The 25,077-nt window shown below is 45.4% G+C and overlaps 1 protein-coding gene across 3 annotated transcripts in view; it reads left to right on the forward strand.

Moving 5' to 3' along the window:
• Dpf3 (double PHD fingers 3) overlaps positions 1-25,077 on the forward strand; it is a 297,137-nt gene that overhangs the window by 236,310 nt on the left and 35,750 nt on the right. Inside the window, exon 10 of one of the 3 annotated variants that reach the window (XR_008218495.1) lies at positions 2,525-4,220. The exons of the other annotated variants lie outside the window; for them this stretch is intronic. The gene's annotated coding sequence lies outside the window, so the exon portion shown is untranslated. Of the gene's footprint in view, positions 1-2,524; positions 4,221-25,077 lie in introns of those variants that run through there. 3 annotated transcript variants of the gene reach the window in all.

Here is a 25,077-nt window from a genome sequence, read left to right on the forward strand (position 1 = left end):
TGAGGTTTCCAGCTAGTAAGTTCCTAGATCTTGGCTGATAAAGCCTTTACTCAGCTCTGTCCTTCTTCTTTTGGTGACTAGGAACTGAGGAGCATGTAATGTAGCACACATTTGACTACTCAGCACTGTGAAGCGAAGATGAAGTTAAGCACAGGACTGGTGGATTTGTTGGCCAATGGAGTTACTTGCAATCTAGTTGGGGAGATTAAGAGCAGATATTCACAAATGCTCAATATGTAAGGGCTGTCATGGGGAGGGGGTTTGTGATGTCTTTTGCTGTGGCTCACAGTAGTCAGGGAGATTTTTCTGAGAGGGAGCCTTCCAAATGAACAAGCTCCAGATGGCCTGCTGTTCTGAGAGCTGTGGGTTTGCTGTCAGAGAGAATGGAGGTAGAGCTGAATCAAAATCAAGCTGGAAATCACTTGATTCCATGAAAAACGGCCAAAATAATGTGAAAGAATTTTTAAGTGTTGTGCTATAAGATGTTCTTCTTACCAGTAGTTTTTCCCATCCAAAGATGTGTTCCTGAGGGCAAGGGTGACAGCATTCGTGCCTGTTGGATAACGCCCAATACCACCACAACATAATTACTTATAAAATTAAGTGAGAACTCAACAATGCTTCTGAGCTAATTGGTGGAAATATTCTAAAATTTTGTTCTATACACACTGACTGCTTAACTAATATTTCCGATGCAACAGCGGAGAAGCTGTCATTGGAAGCCACACCCCTTGGTCAAGGCAGAGAGGGAAGATGAGCGTCGAGGGGTAGTGAAGCAGGAAAGAGGGAGATGGGAGAGAAAATGTGAAAAGATGAAGGTGGTGGAGAGCCGTCCACGTGGGGGCCGACGGAAAGCTAAGCTGCTTTGGAGGGGTTGAGAGTCGGAGACCAAGAATAGTGAAGCGTTTTCCGTGGCCTGTAGTTGACTCAGCCAGAATAAAACGGGAGAAAAATGTACGTCAAGAGTGTAAACTCAAAAGCTAGATTGCTGTTTTCTAGGTGGGTTAAACGGAGCAAAAGAAGTATGTGTGTGTGTGTGTGTGTGTGTGTGTGTGTGTGTGTGTGTATATATGTATATATATGTGTGTGTGTTGGTGGTGGATAGATGAAAGGTAAAAATTTGTAGAAACTCAAAGGGCCTGATTACAGTTATAAACTCTGACAAAGTGACAGGAGCCATCTGACCACGGGAGTCAGCATGGTGGGAGGGACAAAAATACTCTTTCAGAGGGTACAATCGTGACCAATATTCGGCGAGCAGACAAATGGCAGGCAACCTGAGGAAAGTCAAAAGAAAGGTCGCTGTGGCTTACATTTCAGGGAAAGGGCTGGAGTCAGGTGAGAAACAGGAAAGAAGAGAGGAACTAGTGAGGGGACACCAAATCAGCAGCTCAGAGATGTGTGGCCGTGGAGTGGAATGATGGAGATGGAGAGGAACAGGAGCAGATGTGGATGGAAGATTTGGTGGGCCTGGCAATGTGGAGTTCCTCAGGCTTCCTTTGAAAACAAAAGTAGATGGATGGAGTTAGCTTTGGAAATGTGTTTCCTCATGGCCTGGGTACCTGGCCAGGGCATGATGTCTTGGGTTGACCAGAAGGAGCAGGCATGGCAGGAAGAGGAGTTTGAGCTTGGAGGAGGTGGAGATGTTTGTTTGGATCTAAACTTTCTGCTTTGGTCAGAGCTGCATGGGCTGTCTCTAGTGGGGTTCCATCTCTGTTCTCACGGACATTTCTAAGGGGAAAGGCGAGCACACTTGCTTTTGTTGCCTGCTCCTCACATAGACTGCTTCATGCTAAAGACCAAAAATAACTTTGTGGGCTTCATTTCCACCGGAAGCAAAACCTCTACCTGGTTGGCATCTCTCCCACCTGTTTAGAAGTGCCACCACTATCCAAAGCTGACACCTGGCAACACTGGGCCAGTAGAGGACTGGAGTGCATCCTGTGGCTTGGTTTCTCTTTGAATAATTCTGACACCATTTATCTTTTAGTCAGGGTTAGAGGTGAAGAAGTGTGTGTGTATAAAGTCATGTTCTTTTGGTCATGGGCCAGATGGGACAGTGGCTGGGGGTTTCTGTGGCTGTTTTTATACCTCAGAATGACTCATTTCCACATAGGTGATTGGAAGGTATGATTTCATAAGGGTCTCTTCTGGAGTGTTTTAAGTTTGAAAATATTTGGTTTGTTTGGTTTCCAGGTAGAGATCTTTGTTTTTTTTCTTGGTGCACATCCGGTTTTATCTTCTGTATTCTGTCTCCTGGGCCATTCCGTGGTTACCCTGCCCTGAAGCCGGCTGATTTCACATTGCTGATGTCTGAGGCACCAGAGAGTCAAGCCTGGTTTTCATTGCCCAAAGCTGTGGCTTCCTTAGCTCCATCATTAATTAGTGGTTTTCTTTCTTTTTTACTTTTCAATTCATTCCACACACCCCATCCTCATCCTTAATTTTCATCTTTCTTTCTTAGGTAGCTGTCCCATGCTGTTGTTGTTTTTTTTTTTATCTCTCATTGCCTTTTCCTCTGCAGTCCACTCTGTGACCCAGGAACTGTGCATCCCTCAAGCAAGCCATTCCTGAAGAAGGTGAAGAGAATCCAGATGAATCTGCCTTTCCTTCTCTCGTCCAGTCCTTCCTGAGCATGAATTTCAGCTAATGCCAGAACCTGCAGGGATTGGATGGAAAAGCCTCCAGCATCTCTCAGCTCAGCTCAGCCAAGTTTCGGAAATGGCTCAAGTTTGTGCAATGAGAAGATTTTATTTTTTTTTCCTTTTAAAATTCTTCATTGCCTTTGCTTGAAATGTCTGTGAGAAAATACCCAGCTCAGAGTGGAATTTGCTCGCAATAGAAACAACAACATAAACTGACAAAGACAAAAAAAGTGAACTATTTTATTTATTTCAATATTTAAAAGAAAAAAAAGGTGCTGACATTGCACGGTATTTTTGTTGAAAGTACCTTCTACTCCAGAAGTTTAGAAAAAAGTAATTTTGTGAAGACCTGAAATCAAAAGAGTGCTTACTATAAAATAAAGGCATCGTATTGACTCTAAGGAAAAGTACCCCACATTTTTAATAAGGAAATAAAGATCAACTCTGCTCTCTCAGGCTTTTAAGAAAGCCATGTGTACGTGCTTTAGGGTTTTTTTTTTTTTTTTTTTTTTTTTGTTGTTGTGTTAATTTCTGCTAGTTGGATGTGGTAAGTGAGGAGTGGTCAGTTCGTCCAAAGTCCGCTGGAAAGTATTGTTGATCTTAAGAAATTATGTGTTAGGCTTCGACTAAAATAAATTAGCCCCGAGCCAGCAGGTGTCCACTCTCTACCCTCCCTCACCTCAGATGAGCCCCACTGATCTGAACGTAAAGCTACAGCCTGTCCATCTTGTCTCATGAGGCCTGCTCTAGGAAGGGGTTCTACCCGCTGACTGAATGCATTGCTGCAAAGTTTAGCAGTTCCAAACTGAAATGATTTTGTTTAGAACAGTTCAATGAAGAGAAACAAAGACAGCCAAAAGTAAGCAGAGGATGAGGTGACATTAGTTCAGCCCCCTGGCAACTCCTCAAAGGAGTTGGCCAGGGAAGCCCTACTGAGTAGACTCAGGGGGCCTGAGAGGCAAGAGTGCCTCTGAAGACGAGGGAGTTGGCTGGAGGATAGGAACCTGAAACTCAGTCATTTGTGGGGAGAAGTAGGAAGGCGAGTGTTCTGTGTGTGTCCTTTATGGCTGTTACGGCCAATGAAATGGAATTCGGCATTGTATGTTTGACCTAGCCCAGGAAGTCAGCTGACTGTCTGCGCCACTGGGTTCTACCTCTTGGCTTCCACTTAGCTTGTCTTTTACATGTCCAGAGCAGAGTCACGGATGACACATAAGCAATTTAAGGCTGGACATTCTTGTCAGCAAAGGTGCTTGAGCCACAGTATTACTGAAATGTCCCAGCCTGAGACTAAATCTCACCTGCCATTGAAAGGGAAGGATAGGCAGGCAGACTTTCCCTTAGATACCTCAGGCTTCCCACTCAAGAGAAGGGAGATGTCATCAAGAGTGTGTTTCTATCATTTTCTGATAGAAAATGTCCCTTGTCAAAAATGTTAATTATAGTAATGATCTGTTCTCCAACCCACACTCACAAATTATGATACATGTAGAATTGTGACAAAGCTGTGCATAATGTAGGGTTTATGTGAAGTCTGTGTAAGTTTCTGTCAAATAAAAGACTGTTTCCAATGGTTTTCTAACATCTGTAAGATTTGCTTATCAACCTTATCCTGCAGGAGTGAGTATTACAACGTGGTGTGAGAACTCCTGCAAAGTCTCAGCTCTCTCGCATGCCCAAGATTTGTTTTATTTAGAAGCGCATTGTGGGACAAACAGCAGTTGCCACTGGCTTGAACGCCACCTAGGGGCATCACACATGAGCAATGCCTGGTATTGATGCCATCTATTCTTGGCTCAGAGCTATTGTCACCCACCACCACCACCACCACCACCACCACCACCACCACTACCACCACTACCACCATCCATTCTCCTTTCCATGGTTAAAACAGACTTACTGAAATCCTGATCATGTGTAAAAGTATAGCCAATCTGTTCAATGTTGCTATCATACCACTAAGAAGTTTTGCACAGATATGAGAGATTGAGCATAAGCTTGGAAAAAAGATGGGAGGTTATCATTTTTTTTATTGCCTGAAAGGTATTATCGGGGTTGGTTCCCCAAGATGGCAGCTGTGTAGGCTGTAAGTGGACCCCCTGGGGTAGAGGTTTCCTAAAGGTGAAGATGGAGGCTATCTGAAGGGTCATCTAGGTGTTTCCCTCTGAGCGTTGGTCCTGTCCCCACTGGGACCAGGTGGAGTGCAGTGTGACATTGCGGTGCTGTGGTTGTTAATTTTACCTTTTAGAATGAAGGTCACGTGCAATTCCATTTTGGACTTCTTAAGTTTTCTAAGCACTAAAAAGGAGGTGGTTCCCCACCACCTCTAATATATTACCCACCTTAACATCCCCATCTCCCTTTAAAATTTTTTATTTTATTTTTGTACATGTGTACATGTATGCATACATGTGTGCATGTATTTGTATATGTGTATGTGTGTGTGTGTGTGTAGAAGTTGATGTTGATGTATATTTTCCTCCATCGTTTTTACCTTATTTTTTGAGACATGATCACTTACTGAATCCAGACCTTGACAGTTGTGAGCTCCAGGGATCCAGTTGTTTCTGTCCCCCTCTCCACCATCACTACAATTACAGATGTGTTGCTGTTACTCCTGACTGTCCATGTATGTGCTGGGTCCTTATGCTTGCACGGCCATACACTACCTGACTGAGCCATCTTCCTAGCCCCTTCCCTCTCACCCCTTTACACTGTGGTAAAACTATACAAAGATAAAGCTCACTACTTTAGCCACTAAGTGTATAGTTTATGGCAAAAGTGCATTCGTGTCATTGAGGAACTAGTTCTACCCCATCTCTAGAACTATTTCATCTCCAACTGAAACACTCCCCTTAAAAACCAATTGTCTCTGCATCCCAGCCCCTGGCAGCTATTATTCTGTTCCGTGACCCTGTAAATCTGACTGCCTCACATACTTGAATGAATGGACTCATGCAATATTTGTCCTTTGGCCATTGACTTATTTCATTTTGCATAATATCTTCAAGGATACTCTATGCTAGGGCATGGATGATATTTCCCTCTTTTGGGGGGTTGAATGTATGTATAAAGTACATGATGTTTATCCATTCATCTGTCCATCAACACTTTGAGTATAAAGCAAGTATCACACATTTATTATATACCCCCACTATCTAGAAGATTTGGGACATTAGAACCAGGTCCTAGGTCACCTGAGGGGTTAAATGTCTGTTCTAGAGAGAAGTGGTTGCAACTGAAATCTCCCTTCTAGTTCACATTCTAAAGGGTACCTTGAGTCGGAAGGGTAGAGACATTCTCTTTCTAATGGGTGTCTTTCTTTATGACTAAGGCTTTTTTTTTTGTGGCAATGCCTATTGGGATGAGAGGTTGCCATAGAGTTGCAGTATCAGTGTAAATGACCAGGGATAGAACATACTCAGGATATTCAGGTATCCTCGATGGCAGGTTGTGAAGGCAGGGAGTGTCATTTCAAGCATCTGATGATGAGTTGTTGGCCAAGAATGCAGGTGCTTTGTGTCCATAGATGTTCACTGACAAGAGTGGGGAGGAGGATGTATATGCAAGCCTGAGAAGAAGGAGAAGAGGAAAGACTTTCCTCTTCCACTTGAAACTATATCAGTCACTATGAAGGATTAGCACTTGGGTTGAAGTCCCAGCACATTGCTTACTCTAAAGGCTTGGAATGGGAGTTGAACGTTCAGATGCCTGCAGAGCAGGTATCTTCAGTAAGCCAAACAGATGTGGCGTGAAGAAAAGAACAGTGTTGGGGAGGAGGGGAACAGCTCTCAGTGCTCTGCCTCAGGGACAAGGAGAGGGTGTGGTGCTGGAGAGCAGTTCTGTCTGCATGCGGCAGCTGCTACAAAGCTCAAAGGATGCTGGGTGAAGGAATGTTCAGGACTCCCAGGTTTTCTGAGAGGGGGGGGGGGAGAGGAGTGAGAGTGAGAGAAGAGAGAGAGAGAGAGAGAGAGAGAGAGAGAGAGAGAGAGAGAGAGAGAGAGAGAGAGAGAGAGAGAGAGAGAGAGAGAGAAGCTTAGGACAGAGGTCAATCTTTGGTATCTTTCTCAATAGCTTCTTCACCTTGTGTCTTGTGACAAGGTCCCTCACTGAACTTGGAGCTCACTGGCTGCCCAGAAAGCCCCAGGGATCCCCCTGTCTCTACAGCTTCAGCACTGGGATTGCAGGTGTGTGTCTCCATGTCCAGCTTAGACGCACAGCAAGCACTTTACCAACTGAGTCTTTCCTCAGCTGTCTTCTGGCTTTTCAAGAGAAGTAAAATAAACATTTTGGTGAGATCTTTCCATTTAAAAAGTTTGGTGGTAAATGAGAAATAAACACTGAAGGTCAACCTGGTGTAGGCTAAAGCACCTGTGACTACACAGGACATATGTTGAATGTATTGTGATGGTTTTGGACTTAGAAGTCTGGATAAGGTTGAAGTTGAGGTTGGAATGCTTTGTCCAAAATCCTTGAGAACAGCAGATCCTCTCGTTAACTCAGGGATGCAGATAATGCATCCTGGCTTAGAGTTGTCACGTGATAGGAAAGGCACTTGGTGGTCTCTGAGCAGAGCTATGTCATCCATCATCCAGCATGTCAGGGATTCGGGATATGTTTCCAGCAGAAAATACTTCATCATCTGGTCCCTTTCCTCTGCATGTCCACGAAAGCTCCTCTCTGTAAAACTCCAGGTAAGGTTGTGCAGTTATAGATGTTATCATGTTACGTCATTATTGCTGACCAACGAGTCACCCATCTTGTCACATTCCTTCTTTTATTCCTTCTTTTTTAAGAACTCTGTGTCACATTCCATGTGACCAGAGCTGAAGTTGAGTTTTAGCCCCAAACGAGCAAATTTAAATTCAGAACTTGAGTAAAATAATCTCTCTCTCTCTCTCTCTCTCTCTCTCTCTCTCTCTCTCTCTCTCTCTCTCTGTATCTATAGATACAGATTCTTCCAGAATCTTTGTTATTTAAATTATTTGTTTCTCAACTCTTTAGATCTTAAGTGTATCTTATTATAGAAGATGTTAGTAAGAGAGTCGGATCTACTCTTGAATTTGCAAACACTTCTTACTTGGATCATTGATGTCTATTTTGTCTGGGGAAGAGGTGATTTTAAACAAGACCTTCATTTCCCTGTTTATGATGGACACTCACAAGTTTGTTCTGTAAAGGCCTAGTAATAGCTTAGGCTTTGCTCTGTTGGAGCTGCCCCATTCTGGGGTTGTACACAAGATGTACATGAATGGGTGTAGCTGTATTTCAAAATAGCCTTTGCAAAAATGGGCTGGTCCATGGGGCGTAGTTTTGATGATCCTTGATTCAGAGAATATTGTACATTTCATTGGGGGTGGTGATGCTAACATTTGGGTCTTCTTTTAAGTGTTAGGACTAAGAGGAAAATTCAGGTAATCAGGGGAAGGGGTAGAGAGGCATGCCCCTAATAGTAATAAAGACTTTTAAGGCTTCACTACCCAAAGTTGTCAGAGGCAGAAGGTCCCATTACAAGTTCTTCTAAAGCTCTCAGTGATGAGTCTAAACCACAACAGAGCAGTGTTTACCAAAGTGTCTAGGAATAGAATAACCAAATCCTGCCTGACAATGAGTCCCTGAGGACATGGTGATGAATACCCTTCATCCTTAGCAGCTGATGTTGTTTTAAAGAATGAAAAATGGCGAGTAGCTCCTGCATCAACGTGAGTGTAGATACTTGAGTTTTGTCTATAGGAGATAAATGATAAAGGACATTCAGTGGGAAAGGTGTAGAGCTGCTGGAGGTAAAGAGATTGCCTCTTGCTGGTGTGGTTCGATGACTACTTGGTTACAGTTACATCTGAAATATTGAGATTCCTAAGATGTATTTCTTCCCAAGATCTCAGATTCTTGTGGTTTTATTCAGGATCTTAACACATCTCACAACATTTTATTTCATCTCCCAAGGCAATTCATAAGAAAAGATCTCCCCATATTTGTCAGTGGAGAAGCTTATTAAGCTGAGACTTACTACTGAATGGAAATTGTCTTACTAGTTGAACATAGGATGATCCTGAAGAAGGGGACTGTGAGGCCAGGGATGCTGGGAGGCAGCTGTCATGCCAAAAATTATTGAAGAGATTTTTTTTTGGCGGCAGCGGAGGCGGGGGGGGGGGGGGCGGCGGGGGGGGGGGCATGGCTAGAAGCTGCTTAATTAAAGTCTTAAGAGGGCCAGATAGCCTTTCAGATCCCAGGGAACCTTTTAGTGAGGCTTATTGTTAGGCTTCCTGAAAGGGAGAAGTGGTTGGAACTGGTGTGTTTTCGTGTCTGCCCTTGTTTCTAGCTTCACTCTGTGTCCGAATCATTCGGAAGTCAGTTTTCAGGCTATGCTATGAGGGAGGAGATTATTTAAAGTCAGTAAATCCTGTGGTTTCTATTTTACATAGATGTGGTGTGAGGAGCACATGTCACCTGGTTAGGTAATTTCCCCTACACTAGAATAGGAAATACTTTCTGAGAGTTATTGACAGTGGCTATCAGTGGTTTAGCACTGACCCAATCATGTTAACCATGTTGCTATTATTATTATTTTATCTTACATTTTAGTGCTGGGGATAAGAGACAGGTCTCACTGTAGAGTCCAGGATGGCTTCAGTTTATTGATCCTCCAGAATCTGCCTTCTAAGTGCTGGGATGTTACTTTTCTTTTTTTGTAATGTTGGAGATGAAACTTGAAGTCTCAGGGCAAGTGTACACCCCTTACTGGATGAGTGTTATACATCCTCTCTCAAGTACTAGGAGTATAAGAGTGCACCACCATGCCTGGCTTGACTGTATTATTATTAGCCATCATCTGGCAAGGCTAGTTATACATGGGATAGATCAAGATGGTTCTAGTAGCCCCCTAGCCAAGGGGTACTGTGTTATCTTTGAGTGTATGGTAGCAGGTTATGATTGGCAATGATATGTAAGGATCGAGATGTAATTCTTAGCTATATTTGTATTGGTATTAGTAGTGATAATACCATGTTCAATGAAATGATAAAAGACTAAAAAATAATCTAAAATTTCAGGAAATATTATTAACAGTATGCCATAAGAATAAATAAGCCCTTTAAGGAAGAGTTTAGCATTAGATGTTGTCTAACTTGGAAACGAGCATTAGTGGTCTCACTATGTGTATTATTGAGCAAAAAGACACTGACCAAAGCTTGTGGTTTCCTGTGAAGACAGGAAAAGTTCTGGGGGCATTGAGAACAAATAGGCAAACTCTTTAACACCAAGAATTAACTTTAGTCTTTGGAGGTTAAGGGGGACTCACCAGTAGCCAAGATCTTTCCCTATGTAGAGTTAGGGGCAGGGGAGAGATGAGCTACTGAGATCTAACCCCGCAACACACGGCAACAACTGGGAAAATTAAAGAAGTCAGTGTCTAACTCACCACCAGCAAGTGGAGAAACACGGGGCAAGATTGGTTCCAAGAATGTAGATTACAGTCAGGGGAGTTCTACTTCTGAGCATGCTCTGTTCGCACTGTCCAGATTGGATGGTACAAGGCACCAGCTGGAATGTGAATACTGTGGGAAGAGAATTTCCTGCAGAGAGATGCCAGGGATGTGAAAAAGAAGAGCAAGTCAGGTCAAGAGGCCACCAGGTGAATGGTGCTGCAGAGAGCCCCATCTTGAATGGGGTACCAGTTCTCAGCTCCTTGGACTTCCCAACCTCCAACATCATCCTTGTGAATGAATCACGTGGTCGTGATAGACCGTCACTTCCATTCAGCTCGGATAGAGTGATCTCACTGACATTCACAATTGTCTCCTAACTTCTCCCCAACCTGGTCAGGCAGAAAGGCCCCAGTAGAAAACAATGTTTTATAAACAAAACTCTGCTTGGGGATAAAAGTGGCCAGCACTCCTACTAGAGACCTAAGTCATTTGGGAAAGAAATCCTGCGTACATTTTTTTTTCTCTATTTGTATTAAAGAAGTGACTGTTGTGCTGTGTTCTTTGTGTGAAGCGAGCTCTCTAGGAACTGTGACTCTAACAAGGCTGAGTCTGCTGCTAGCTGGTATGAGAGAGTAAGGAAGGAACCGCCATGATGTTCGTGTTTGTGGTGTCTGCTTGGCTGAGGTATGGATTTGGAGACACAGGCAGTTTGTAATCTTGAACACTTCTTTGGGTAAAATAGACCGTTTTACCTTCATAAATATCAACCTCCTGTCCACAATGGAAAAATAAATCAATATGTTCAGACCATTGTTACTTTCTGTAATAATCCTCATGTTATCGGTTATGGTACAACTCAATGAATCAATAATTGACTGAATGCCTTCTGTGTTGCCGTACTGTATGGGGTTCTGAAGGACACAGAGAGAGGCAAAGGGGGCTGCTGTCTGTGTGCTCATGTGAGTGGCTGTGCTTAGGATTTTGATAACTGGTTGCTAGTTAAAGTCATATAATAGCACTTGGGGTTTAGGTTACTAATTCCATTCTATAGAGATGGAATCTGAGACTCGAGGGGGTCCAGGTGATAGCTGGTGACACCTGAGTTTTCTAATCAAGGTTTTTTTTTTCCTGTTTTTTAAAGAATATATGCTGCTAAAGCACAGGATCTTTTTTTTTTTTTTTTTTTTTTGTCTTTTATGGCTCTACAATGTTCTCCAGTGTGTCAGACATCTTTTGTTTTTGTGGAGGAGAGACAGGTGGTTAACATATTATTCAAGACAAGACCATGCATAATTAAGCGCCATGTTGCTGCAAACTGCAGATGTTAGGTCGGCTCTTCAAGGAGCGTTAACTGGTGCTGGCTGATGTGGGGGCAAAACTTCAGAGAAGGATGGATGGAGTTGGTGTGGACAAAGAGAAGGCAGGCCACTGAAAACATTTGCAGGAAGTGGCTAGGCAGAAGCTCAGAGGTGTGAGCGGGCATGGGGGTTTTGGAGCCAGAGCAGAGAGGGACCTGACTGGGAGAGAAAGCAGGACGTGGGCTTGCTACCAGCATTGACGTCAAGGGGCGGTTTGATCTACAATAAAAGAGTTAGGAAGAGCTAGAAATAGGGGTCCCTCATGAGCTTGTAAGCAGGATATATGTGATGCTTAGCATGGCTGTGTGGGTGCAGCTGAGCCGTGAGTGTCAGGAAATTTGGGTGCATCTAGTCTCCCCACCCTGCAGCCCCTGTCTTCTTGTGAAAGATGGCAGGTTCCTGGTCCTCAGAGACAAAGCAGTGATCATATTCCTTCTAGATAACACGAAACAGACTCTCAGTGTCTCTATCTTCTGTGTGATGTCTAAGTGGTAAAATATGCATCTTTCCCAGTGTTAAACTTGGAGGTGGCTGATTCCTCGGGCATTTCCTACCCTGGATTGTTCTTTCACCCCTCGCTGGTTTGAAATGCACATGGGAGGAGTGCCGTATATTCTGAGTGGTCCATTGGCCGTTTGGTCCCAGAGAGCCTATTTCAACTTGAGATCTAAATCTCTGATTGTTCTGGTCAAATTGGAACCAAATGTACTTGATCCTTTAGGTTGAAAGGTCCCTGAGGGTGAAGTGAAGAAAAGTCAGTCTGGGATGCTGGCTGTGCCCACTGTTGGGTGTTGAAGCAGCTTGAGGCTTCATTGTTCAGATACCCCAGCCGATTTGCCTCTTAGAGGAAACGAGAAGTTGGACTTGTAGCCCCTAAGTCTTCCTTTTCAGATTCATTTCATTTTACTTTTGTGTGTCTGTGTATGTGCACCTGAGGCCGAAGAGCCTGTGAGACTCCGTGGAGCTGGACTTACAGGTGGTTGTGAGATGCCCCACAGGTGTGCTGGGAACAAACCCCGGAACTTTTACAAGAGTAGCATGCACTCTTAACTGCCCCAACCATGAGTCTTCCAGTTCGAACACCTTGTCCCTTCTCTCCTTACTTCACTCCGCTGATGGCTTTCCCTACTAGGCCTTGAAGCTGAAAGAGGTGCAGCCATGTGTGAGATCGTGGGTTGTGAGGGCAAAGAATGTGGGCCACTTCTCCACAGTGGCCAAAAGGGGCTGGCACTTTCTGCCATGCTAAATCATCACCACTTTACTCTCAATGTGCTCTTCCTAGAAGCCTTGTCAGAGGTCCTTGTCCTGCTTACCAGATGAGTAAATAGATGGGCACTTAGGAAGGCCAAGGAACCCGGCCAAAGCCTTGCCCACGTGTTGGGCTGGTCCAGACCCCAAGTGCCTTCTCTGTTGTTTGCATCAGTGCATACACCTTTGCATGTTACTTGTCTAGAATGTTCACTGACAATTGTCTTGGCTTATGTATGGAAAAAAAAGAGCAGCGTGCCAGACTGAAAGAACATGGCATAAAACTACAGTATAATAACAGCCACCTTCCCCCCTAAGGAAAGGAAGGATAGTTGGATACCAGCCTCCAGATTGGACCCTCTTCTGTCTTGCTTTTCTGCCTTTGCAAAGGACCTGAGTTTGGTTCCCAGTACCCATGTGGGGTATCTCACCACCATGTATAACTCCAGCTCCGTGAGATCTGACGGGCTCATTTTTGTAGCATGTGGACTTAGTATAGACCTCACTAAACCCTTGCATATCTCCTCTTTCCTTCACCTGCCTTCAGACTGTGATGTTCATGTTGATGTGTTACAGCCTGCATTCCAGGGACCACTGCTAACTGTGCACTCATCATGGTGGCAATATTCTGCATCTGTTCCATACACTCAGCTGCATTACCCACTCACTGCCTTGAAATGTCAGTACACACTGCCAAAACCACATCAGCTCCTGCCTACCTCTGATGGCCGCACTGCGTGTATTGCAAGAAGCCTAAGGAGTGACTGCACTCTGCTGAGGCTCTCCCTGTCCCCTGGCCCTTCTGCTCTATCTGCTGTGATAATCATAGCTTTTTTCCCACTGCATGCCTAATTTAGGGGAGGAACAACCCAGGACAGCTATCCTCTCTGTGTCCCTTGAAAGCCTTTTTCGACTGTACTTCACCCACCTAGGCTTGTCTCTGGTGGTGTCTGCCCTGTCATCTAAAGTAGAGAAAGGAGCCAGGCTTACTGTGCTCCAACCACACACGTCACCCCAATCTCTACACTCACTGCCTTCTTTAGAGGTCCTCTGAGGTAAGAGGTGGTCCAAGTTTACTTGGGAAGCAAGGGAACTGAGACTGGGAAAAGTAACTTGCCCAAGATTAGGCAAGTGTTCAAATATTGTGTTTCTTCTGGTCTTTTTGCTGCTGTTTAAAGACTGGTATCTTCATAGATCTTCTCATCCTGAATCCAGGCCTCTGAGCATCTGTTGATTCTCTAGTTTCTTTCTCCCTTCTTTCTTCAGGACTAGTATTCTTCCTATAGTAATAGGACTCCTGCTGGCCTCTGGGAGAATCATCCATCCTGTTGACCATTGACTGTGGTGACACGTTGTGTACCCTAATAAAATCTGCCTGAAGATCAGAGGACAGAACAAGCCACTAGACTAAGCATAGAGGTCATACAGTGGTGGCACACAGGAGGCAGAGATCAGTCTGGATCTCTGTGAGTTCAAAGCCACCCTGGACTACATGAGATTGACTCAGTCTAGGAGAGAAACGGAGCCAGGCAGTTGTGGCACACACCTTTAATCCCAGTACTTGGGAAGCACACATGCCTTTAATTCCAGGAAGTGATGGCTGGGTGGAGAAAGGTATATAAGGCAGGAGGAGACAGGAGCTAGAAGGCTCATTCAGGCTGAGGAGTCGGTGAGGTAAGAGGTGGTGGCTGTGGCTTGTTCTGCTTCTTTGATCTTTCAGCTTTCACCCCAATATCAGGCTCTAGGTTTTTTATTAGAAGACTTTTAGAAATTTGAACAACAATTGGCTGGTGAGCCCCGGGGCTTAAGCCAGTATTTAAGTGAACCTTGGTTACTTAGCAAAGATCAAATTGCTTAGTTGCAAAGAGCCAGCTGCCCTGACTGGGCTCCCCGAGCTGGGCAGTTCTGCAGGCCCGTAAGCCTCTCACTCCCAATTTTGTGGTCTCTCATTACCTCATTCTGGGTCACAGCCAGCATTTGGTTAGCTACTTCAATGCAGTTCAGCCTCCATCCTTGTAATTAATGGGTCCAACGTGGCATTAGTCAGCTGATTTCAAGAGGTGCCATTTTGGTAAGAATGTGACATTAAAAAATTATGATCTTCAATACCCTCATCTTCCTACCACGATTCTGGTGCCCAAAAGAAGAGTAAAGTACTTTTGGTCTATTCCTTCTGGAGAGCTCTTCCTCTTAGGAGGCAGGGAAACAGAGAAATGGCTGCAGAGCCCACAGTACCCAGGACCAAGTTAGCCCTGGGCTCTTCTCTGTGTATTCATCCTTCTGGAAGGCAGAACCAGGGAAGAGACAGTCATTTGGCTAAGATCCCAAGGGCTCTTATTTGTTGTGGTGGCAGGCAGAAGGGGCAGCCCTTGAAGCAGGATGCCAAAATTCCAGATCCCTGCTCACCCCATCCTCAGCCACCCTCTCTTAGAGATTGTATAGACTTAGAGATCTGGTTAAAGTCCCAGACTTGCTTTCACCGTGCCCTGTGACCATGGGTGAGCTGCTTAACCTCTGGGGGCCCGCTTTCCTCCTTTGTCTAAAGAAGGGATTGGACTCAGTGATCTTCAGAGAGTTCTCCTTTGCTCTTGGCAGTGTGTGTTGGTTAGACAGGCGTTGTGATTGGGCGCTCCTGTGGCAAATCTTGTTCACATTTTAAGTAGAGGAAGTTTTATTTTTAAGATCCTGGGAGCATCTCCACTGCTGGACATCTCTGGCACTGGTAGGGGTCTGGGAGAGATGATGACATTTTATATCCCTCTCCTGCCAACGCTACTCATGTCTTCCAGGCAGAAGGCTCCTCTGTCCTCCCTTCTAACATTTCTAACGCCCTCTGACCTGATCACTCTCAGCTCTATCTCTGTCTTGCCCAGAGGAGGCAGGTGGTAAGCCAGGGTAGCTAGAATCAAGGCCTCTGTGTGCAGAGGGGAGAAACGGGTGGGGTGGGGTGGGGCACACACCTGCGGGAACACACTGGTCTTGCCCACCACAGGCTTTAACAAAGTCGAGCCTTATCATCTACAGACTGGACCCATTCCAGACAAGGCTTCGTTGGCGGCAAGGGCTGCCCTATCCTTGACTCCTGAGTGCAGACGAGAGGTCCTAGCGCTGAACTGACTGAGGAGAAAATGGGGACACAGGAGAGTCACTGTCAGATCTCAGAATCTCCTGGGAGCTTCCCCATGTTTCTGGATGCAGTTGCTCACCTTTAATTCCATGTGGGTGGAACTTGGCCATATCCTTGACCTGGTTCTGCCTGGGTGAGTATGGGAGGGGGCCTTTAATCTGTGAGCTAGATTCGCTGTGAGACAGCCAGGAGCAGCTCTCCCTCACCCCCCACTGTACTCTGTAGCCTCACATTTCTCTCAAGGACAACCTGGAGCATGGACAGGGACAGTGGAGTGTGGTGGGGAACCAGGACTTCAGTATCCCTCTGGCTCAGGAGGCCACAGAATGGTCAGAAGCTCATGTCCTCTGAGAGCGACTGATCATCTCTTGTCAGAGGAGGGGCCATTGCAATTGCCCGTGCCCTGTGGCTGAGGGCTGTGATGATGAATCCCCACATGGATGCTGAGGGCTCTGATGAATCCCCACATGGATGCTGAGGGCTCTGATGAATCCCCACATGGATGTTGGAATAAGACGTCTTTCACTAGCCTCCACCAGACCCTACTTAGGTCATCTTAATTTTTTTTTTTTTAACTGCGCTGGCCTTCAGTTTCTTCATCAATAAGCCTTGGTCACAGATTGTTTAAAGATGAAATGAGGATGTGTGTTGAAAGTGCTTAGCACATAGGGAGCCTCTCATTAAATTAGCATTAATAATGCTAATTCCCCTCCAGGGATGTGTTAGAGAATTGAGTTTCCGTATCTTTTAAAGAATTTGATTAACAAGACCCAGTCTTAACAAACTAAATAATAATGATAATGAAAAGAAACAGGGTTGGCCATGTAGCTCAGTTGGCAGGTCATTTGCTTGACATGCATGAAACCCTGAGTTTAATCTCTAGAATTGCAAAAACTAGATGTGGTGTGTACACTTGTAATCCCAGCACTCAGAAGGATTGGAAGTTCAAAATCATCCTCAGCTACATATAATGAGTTTGAGCCCAGCCTGGGCTATATGAGACTCTGTCTCAAAAGAAAAAAAAAAATCAGAAGAAAATGCTAAGAATTCTATTTGCTGAATAAGCATGTACCAACATCTCTTTTCCTTTCTACCTCTACCTTGTCTCCTTGCTCTTCTCACTTTTCCTCTCTACTTTTGTTATTCTAGAACAGTGGTTCTCAACCTTCCTAACGCTGTGACCCTTTAATATAGTTCCTCATGTTGTGGTGACCCCAATCATAACATTATTTTCATTACTACTTCCTAACTGTAATTTTGCTACTGTTATGAATCGTAATGTAAATATCTGACATGCAGGTTTTCTGATATGTGACCCCTGTGAAAGGGTCATTTAAGTCCCAAAGGGGTCACAGCCTACAGGTTGAGAACCGCTATTCTATGTACGTTGGTAGGAGAGAGAGATTACAGAGGGTATCATAGTTGGAAGTAAGTTCTAGGGTGAGAAGTTGGGATCCACTGCTGGTGGGGGCTTTGGGTAGCGTTCCTGACCATGGGAGGGAGGCAATAGAAGAGTACAGGTGTAGGGAGCTGGGTAGGTGTGGCACAGACAAGAGGAGGTAGTCTGATTGCCTATATAGTTTCCAAGTGAATGGGCATGAGAAAATGGAGAGACACGAGAGAATCATTTGATCAGGGAAACAAGGGGTGTAGCTGAGATGCAGTCACTATATGAGTGGAGACTGGGCAGCAGCAGCTTGGTGAATTGCTTGGTACAAGTGCAGAGTAGATGGAATGCTGGCTTTAACTGTGATAGGGGTAAGAGAGGACGGCAAGCAAATATATGCAAGGGTGTGCTTTTTGGGATGGACATGGAATGTAAGATGGCCGTGTAACAGCAGCGAGGCAAGGGATAGTATGTGGTGAGAGCCATTAGAACAGTGGAGTATAGGCCCTGGCGAGACTGAAGGTTAATTATACCCATCTCACTGCCCTCAGTAAGTCAGGACCACATTGACTATGATGCTGCGCCCCGCTTTGCTTTTACATTTTTCATTTTATATTATGGTTGTTTTGCCTACATCCATCTGTGCACTTGGTGTCTGAAGGTCAGAAGAGGGCATCAGATCCATTGAAACTGGAGTTACAGGTGGTTATAAGACGCACTGTCGGTGTTAGGAGTCAAACCCAGGTCCTCTGGAAAAGCAGCCAGTGCTTTTAACCGCTGAGCCATCTCCCCACTCTGCCTCTTTTGATTTTGGCTCAGGTGTATTTCTCCTAAGATAGTTGAGTAAATGCTAAAATAGAAAATGGCGGAGTCGGAGAGATGGCTCTGCGGTTAAGAGCACTGGCTGCTCTTCCAGAGGACCCAGGGTCAATTTCCAGCACCCACATGGCAGCTCACACCTGTCTGTAACTACAGTTCTAGGAGATCTGACTCCCTCACACAGACATACATGCAGGCAAATACCAATGTACATAAAATAAAAATATGAAACAAAAAAGAAAATGGCAAGAAGCAATGCTTATTCTGGGTCTCTTTAAATCCAGTCTTTGTTTCATTAGGTTGCAAGGCCAGCCCACACTCTTTAATGACACACAGGGAACCTCATAATAAACCAGTTGTTCACCTTTCCTACTCCAGTCTTATTGGCTCCACAAATGCTAGGTTGGGCATTTGAGTTGGTTTCTGCTGATTCTGAGTGTTTTGTCATCTAAAAGGCCTTATCTTGGGGACAGGGTGTGGATGGATGGTGCTAGCCTGAAGCTGCTACTAGGAAACCCAGGTCTCCTGTTGGTGTGCAAGACGTGGGTCTCTGGCTTTCAGGAAGACAGCCTGTGCCTGGCCAGTGGCCAGTGTGGGTTGGTGCCCTTTGCATCAATCACAGGCCTGCCTGAAATACTTAGGAGTATTGTCGAGAGTGGGCTGTGAGGTGGAGAGAAATATAGACTTTCTGGGAATGGGATCAGAAGTTTGGTGGTGCCAAAACAGAGCAGAGGAGAAACAAATCTTGTCTGTTTTGGTTTTAAGTATTTTCCAGTTTAACAAAGCAGTGGCATGCACCTATCCGCCTCGTTCCTCACAACGAGAGGAACACGTGCACAGGAAAGGCATGGAACCCTTTCTTAGACCAAGGAGGACTCAGGATTAAAGTGGTGGCCATCACAGCACAGTGTGCTGATCAGATGAAGGGTTCCAAGTGTGATTGGAAGGCCATCTACCTGAGTTTCCACAGGACACTGACTGATGAGCAGATCCCACCCATTCTGGAGCTGGCAGACTTGAAGCATGAGACCAGGCAGGGTATCTGATGGTTTAAACTACCCCTGCTGGTGACTGTTGTGCGCTCTAGCATCTGGGAAGCACTGGAGGGCCAGAAAATCTCTCTATGGATTGTAGAAATGGGAAGACAAATGTCTGACATTTCCACTCTGAGATCCTTGTTCTCCAAACGAAAAAACCCCCAGGACAAAGAGAGGGAAAGAGAAGTATTGGTGACATGTGTGTAAAGGCAGAGATCAGAGAAGGATCTCTCTGAGATTGTGAGATGCGGGTGAGGTGTGGGCACCCTGGTTCAGAGCCCAAACAAGAAATCCACTTTGCAGTCAGCTCACATGGGGCCTCATCATCAAAGCGACGTTAGTCTTTTCTTCTAGATTTCAGGTGGGAGTTTCTGCCTTTGACAGTGGCCAGGGGCTCCTGTAGAAGTCACATAGTCTCCTGATGGCATTCTTTCAAGGCAGCATACTTCAAGTGTTGAGTGCTCTCGTGAGATTTAGAGGTAGCCTGCTCTGTTAGCATCACTCCAGACGCCCTGGGCACGGCTTTCCTTGTCTGCACTGGAGAGCAGAGAAGGCTTCCAGAAGTGGAGTCACTGACACTGGCCTTGAAGGATGAACAGAAATCCCTGGGCTTCAAAGACGGTGGAAGTGACAGTTTGTTTATTCTGTTATTCATATGTGTATTGATAGATTTACTCATTCGATGCAAAATTCTCTGTGGCTAGTGAGGAGTCAGATTAGAAGGCATGAAGACTGAATGGGTAACCCAGAAGGGAGTGAGAGAGCATGGACCCATTTCAATATACACTCTGCATTTGGAGTTCTTGCTAGCCTGTTGCCCTGCAGGCCTGATCCAGTAGCCCTGGTGGGCATTTTGACCAAGTTCCTAGGTGATACGCATGCTAATGACATGTGGACCGTACTTTGTGTAGCTGAGATAGGTGAATGGTTGACAACTTGGGCTGTGGGTATGGATTCGGAGAGGATGGTGTCTTTGTGTGTGGAAGGGAAAGAACAAGAGGAGGCGGGTTTGTGGGGTTTTTTGTTTGGTTTTTTTTTTTTTTTTTGAGGCAGACAGGTAATGGATATTTTTCTGTGTGACCGTTGGCTAGGGCATGGTGGCAATTGGGGTCAGTAGTGGGAAAGACATGGATCTATAAAGGGCAGTGGTAGCCCCTAGCAAAGAGGCTTGCAGAGCATGCTTCAGGCAATGGGAGACAGAGGGCTTACTTAAGGGGGATTGATAGAAACCTTTTAGCTGATGGTGCAGTGAAAATTAACCAATATTTGAAAAGTCACCCTTTTGAATGGGTGTTGCAGATTTCCTGTGGATACAAAACTATGTGATTATAGGAATATTGTCAGTGAGGCTAACTATAAAACAAAGCCATTTGGTTTGTGGTCCTACCTCTTTGGGACACTGACTCACAGACAGGAAAGCAGGAGTTATGTACTTGACCTATGACCTGCTTAAGGTTTGGCTCTTCAATTCTCGTACCAGGCTTTTAACTTATTAAGCCCAATAGCCTTTAGTTCACAGGTAGCAAGTAGTTTTTTTTTCTTTGTGTATAAATTCACAGGGGAATAGATGCTTGAAATATTGTTTTAAGAAGGATCCTAAGGTCTTATCCGTGTGGATTGGAAGAGCATGCTGAATTGATTAGTGATGTCTGTCATGAATATTGGATAGAATGGTGGCACAGCACTAGCCATTTAGCTCTCCCTGAAGGCAAGTCAGATGATGTATTCCATATCCTCTCACAGCTATTCCTCAGGTGGACCAGAGCCATTTCAGAGAGGGTTGCTGCTTTCATTTCTCTGATTATGGGATGGCATTGATCACTTCTCGTCCAGAAGGGCTTTGTGTACCTTGCAACAGTTGTGAGGCTCTTGTCTACATTTCCAGAGGACCAGGGAAGGCATTCCTCACACATTACTATAATATCGATGGGTGTTTCTGCACTGAGCAGCCTGAGTAGACAGCGTGTCTGAGGGCATCATTTCTATTAAATCTGAAGACAGATGCTGGTAACTGGAAATAGCCATTGATTTGCTTTCTCCCGTGCTATCCTAACTCTCTAATTTCTCCAGAGGGGAAGAGAATAAAGCCATGTAAGAGTCAACTCCTCCTTCAGCTTTCAAAGTAAACAGCAAGATCAATTCTCATTCATGAATTTGTTGGATAAATATTTGTTAGATTGTCAGGGAAATTCACATCCATCGCAGGTGAAATTTGATTGGTAGAAAGGGGTCTGTCTGTTGGACAGAGTGACCGAAGATAGTGAATGAGGACTGGGGCTTCGGTAAGCCGAGGGCTGGATGCTGGCACTGGACTAGTGTAAGGCTGGATGGTACTGGGTTTGGTGCTGGCGTTGATGTAACCCTGATGACGTTTCTCCTTTAAGCGATGTTCCTTTGGTGTGACTTTGTTTTCTTCGTGTTGAGGATGTTAAAAGACATCAGGGACCCCAGAGTCTTAAGAAGCCTTAGTGACAGATTCCGGGGGAGACTGGTTGTCACTTTTCCCATTCTTCTGTCATTGCAGTTGGGAAAGTGAATTCGTGACCTGGAGAAATTGGGAGGAGAAAGAGAAGGGGGAAAGACTTCAAAGGGGACACGGAGTCTTTGGACCCTTGTCAGGGCCTTGGAGTGTGGGGGGTAGAGGGTGAGGTGGTAGACGCCTCGACCGAGGTGCAGTCTGATGTCTGCAAAGACGTGTGTGTGTGCGTGTGTGTGTGTGTGTGTGCGTGTGTGTGTGTGTGTGTGTGTGTGTGTGTGTGTGTGTGTGTGTCGGGGGGCTCTTTCCTGTCTGCTCTTTTGTTCTTTCCTAAGGTGAGTGAGGAACATTCTTGTCCTTTCTCGGCTGACAGGGCAGTGGAGGTGTCTGACGTGAAATCAGCCTGGGATGCCAGACGTCCCTTTGTGCTTCTCTCAGTGGCTTCACAGCCGAGCTGGTGATGGGCAGTCACTCGGGGGGATCTTAGGGAGGGCCCGGACAAGCGGCTCTACATGGAAATAACTAGCCCCGCAAGATTTGGTGGGGCTGGGAGACAGAGGGAAGCCATGATACCTCCCACTGCCGTGGCTGTCTGAGGGCTTGGGATCAGTGAGGACAGGGTACCTCAGTTCTCAGGAGCTGAAGCCCAGTAATGCCACCACAGGCTGCTGATCTATTTCCTGCAGCCCCCCCAGGGCCTCTGTGTGGGCTGGACTGGCTCATTCCTGGGCAACTGTTCCCTAGGGCTCTCCAGGATTAGTCACTGCCAGGTGGTGAGGACCTGAAACCCTGCTTCCTGGGGACTTCATCCGAGGCATGGAGCATTAAGGCCCAAAGGAGCCTTTGGGGACAGCACACTCCAGTGCAGTATAAATAGAAGAATCGAGGCAGATATGTTTACCAGACTTATTATACAAAAAAGAGGAGAATATTACTATTTTTAATAGCTTCAAATAAGGAGCTGAAGGAAGCTGGACCACTCTATTTAGGTTGGCCATTCTGAAACAAGCCGCCATGTATGACCAGAGACTAACACGTGAAGAGCTGGATTATTTCTGTTCCACTGTTCGCTGGCTGCCTCCGGCACTCTGAGCCTCGGTTTCTTCTTTTGTAAATCAGGACCTCTGTCTCGCTTCCCTTCCAGAATGACTGTGGGAAATGAGAGGAATCCAATGAGCAATGTTGGAAATGTTGGGAGTAAAGATCCTTAAGATACCCACCCAAACCAGGTGTGGTAGTGTATACTTTTAATCCCAGCCGCTCAGGATGTAGAGGCAGGCAGAGTGCTGTGAATTCAAGGCCAGCCTGGTCGACACAGCAAGACCTCATCTTCAAACCAACGAAGATGTCCACATACCCATCCATAGGTTTTTGAAATCCCATAGGCAGCGGATACTCACTGTGTCCATATCAGCTTGACCAGACTTCCAGGAAGCCCTTGGCTTCTGAACACTGAGGACTTGTTTCAGGAAACTGTGGTAAGAACCTGTTGGCAGTGAGAGGCTCAGACAGGTGGAAGGAGTGTAGCGGGAGTGAGGGTGAGACCAACATCAAGTCTAACACCAGAGGCCATTGATGGTGGCGGAGTCAATCAATCACGACATGAGTCCAGGAACCCAAAGGATGATCCAGTCAGGCTGTTGGAGATTGTGGGGGGGTCTTACCCACCCTCCCCTCTTACTCATCTATGTAGGGTCACTTAAATCAGCTAGGTTCCCACTATTGGCTCTTTTTTTTTTTTAAAGATTTTATTTTATGTGTATGAGTGTTTTGCCTGCATGTATCTATGCGTACCATGTATGCGCCTGGTGTCCACTGAGGTCAGGTCATTAAATCCCCTGGAACTGGAGTTACAGGTGATTGTGGGCCATCGTGTATGCAGGAAACTGAATCCAGGTCCTTCACAAGAAGAGCAAATGCTCTTCGCCACTGAGCCACCTCTTCAGGCTGTCACCACTGGCTTTTAGAAGATGCTCTATTTAAAAAGAAAAATACCCCTCATAGAGGGGAGAAAATAGTATAAACCCCCAACTCTTGCTTCTTCCCTTCATGTCCAGCCCAGAGCTAGGTTTCACTGTGACCAAGAAAAGGGGCACATTGCCTATATGGAAGTTGTGTCAAATGCCTAGTTTTCTTTTCTTAAATGTTTATTTATTTTTAAATCTCGCTCTCTCTCTCTCTCTCTCTCTCTCTCTCTATATATATATATATATATATATATATATATATATATATATATGTGTGTGTGTGTGTGTGTGTGTGTGTGTGTATGGATATGTATGTGTGTTCATGTGGGTACAAGTGCCCATGGGGACTAGAGGTGTTGGATCTCCTGGGGCTGGAGTCAGATGCTGGGACCTGAACCTGTGTTCTCTTCAAGAACAGTACACATTCTTAGTCACTGAGCCATCTCTCCAGCCTCCAAATGTCTTGTTTTCTATCCTTCCAACTTGACCTTTTGTTGTATTAGTTTGCACTGTATGAGTTAACTATTGCTGCAAAACAAAGTGCCCCAGACCTAGCAACTCCAAACCTCAATTATCTCATTGTTCGAGGAGCAGGGGTGTAGGAATGACTTAACCGTGTGGGCGGTCTATCACAGGGTATCTCAGGGACTACAGCCATTGCAGCTCTGCTGGGGTTAAGGAGCCACTTTTAAGCTGACCATGGTGTGTTGATTGCCCATAGTTCCTCATGGGCTGCTGGACTGATCCTGTTGATCCTGGGATCTTTATTGCTGTGGTGCAGAAGCTTCCCTCAGGAAGTATTGTAGCTGACTTCCTCAAGGACCAGTGGTATGCATGTGTGTGTGCATGAATGTGTGTGTGTGTGTGTGTGTGTGTGTGTGTGTGTGTGTGTGAGAGAGAGAGAGAGAGAGAGAGAGAGAGAGAGAGAGAGAGAGAGAGAGAGAGAAAGAGAGAATGCTTAGTCTCTAGGATTGTATATGACTTCCTCATTTCTATATCTGTTAAAAGCTAGCCTTTAAGTCTCCAGTCTACATTTAAGGAGAGGACCCACAACCACCTCTTGACAATGAATAGAGGCAGATGAAAGATTCATGAGTGTTTTTAAAGCTCCCTGTGGCCACCAACACGGCTGCTTGACCATCATTCATCCTCACCTTCTGTCTTTGATCCTCCTAGAGAACTTGCATGGCTTTCATTAGGGAGACTCTGGAGCTGTGAGAGAAGCTATTACTAGGGCGAGCTTCAGCTTTGTTAGCAAAGGTCAGGCACCTAACACTGAAGGACCTCATCCAAGATCAGAAGGGAAGGAAGGTATCCACTGGGCCTTGACTCATCCTCTGGGAAGAACAGAAACTGAGGCTGACAGGGGACCACAGCCTTGGCTCTGGGACTGACATCCAAAAATGACCTTGTTCCTCAAAGGTTGAGTTGGATGATATTTTTAAAGACTATTTCACATGACACTTACAAGCGTAAGCATAATGGACCAAGCCCCTGACCAACATGGGAGATCATGTGTGTGGGAATTCTTCCCCTGGCAGTGTTGAAACAGTCTAGCCATCCCAAGAGGCATGAGAGCATGCCAC

Source organism: Peromyscus californicus, unplaced genomic scaffold (genome assembly GCF_007827085.1).
Source record: "Peromyscus californicus insignis strain IS unplaced genomic scaffold, ASM782708v3 Scaffold_15__1_contigs__length_86483966, whole genome shotgun sequence".
Taxonomy (NCBI): domain Eukaryota; kingdom Metazoa; phylum Chordata; class Mammalia; order Rodentia; family Cricetidae; genus Peromyscus; species Peromyscus californicus.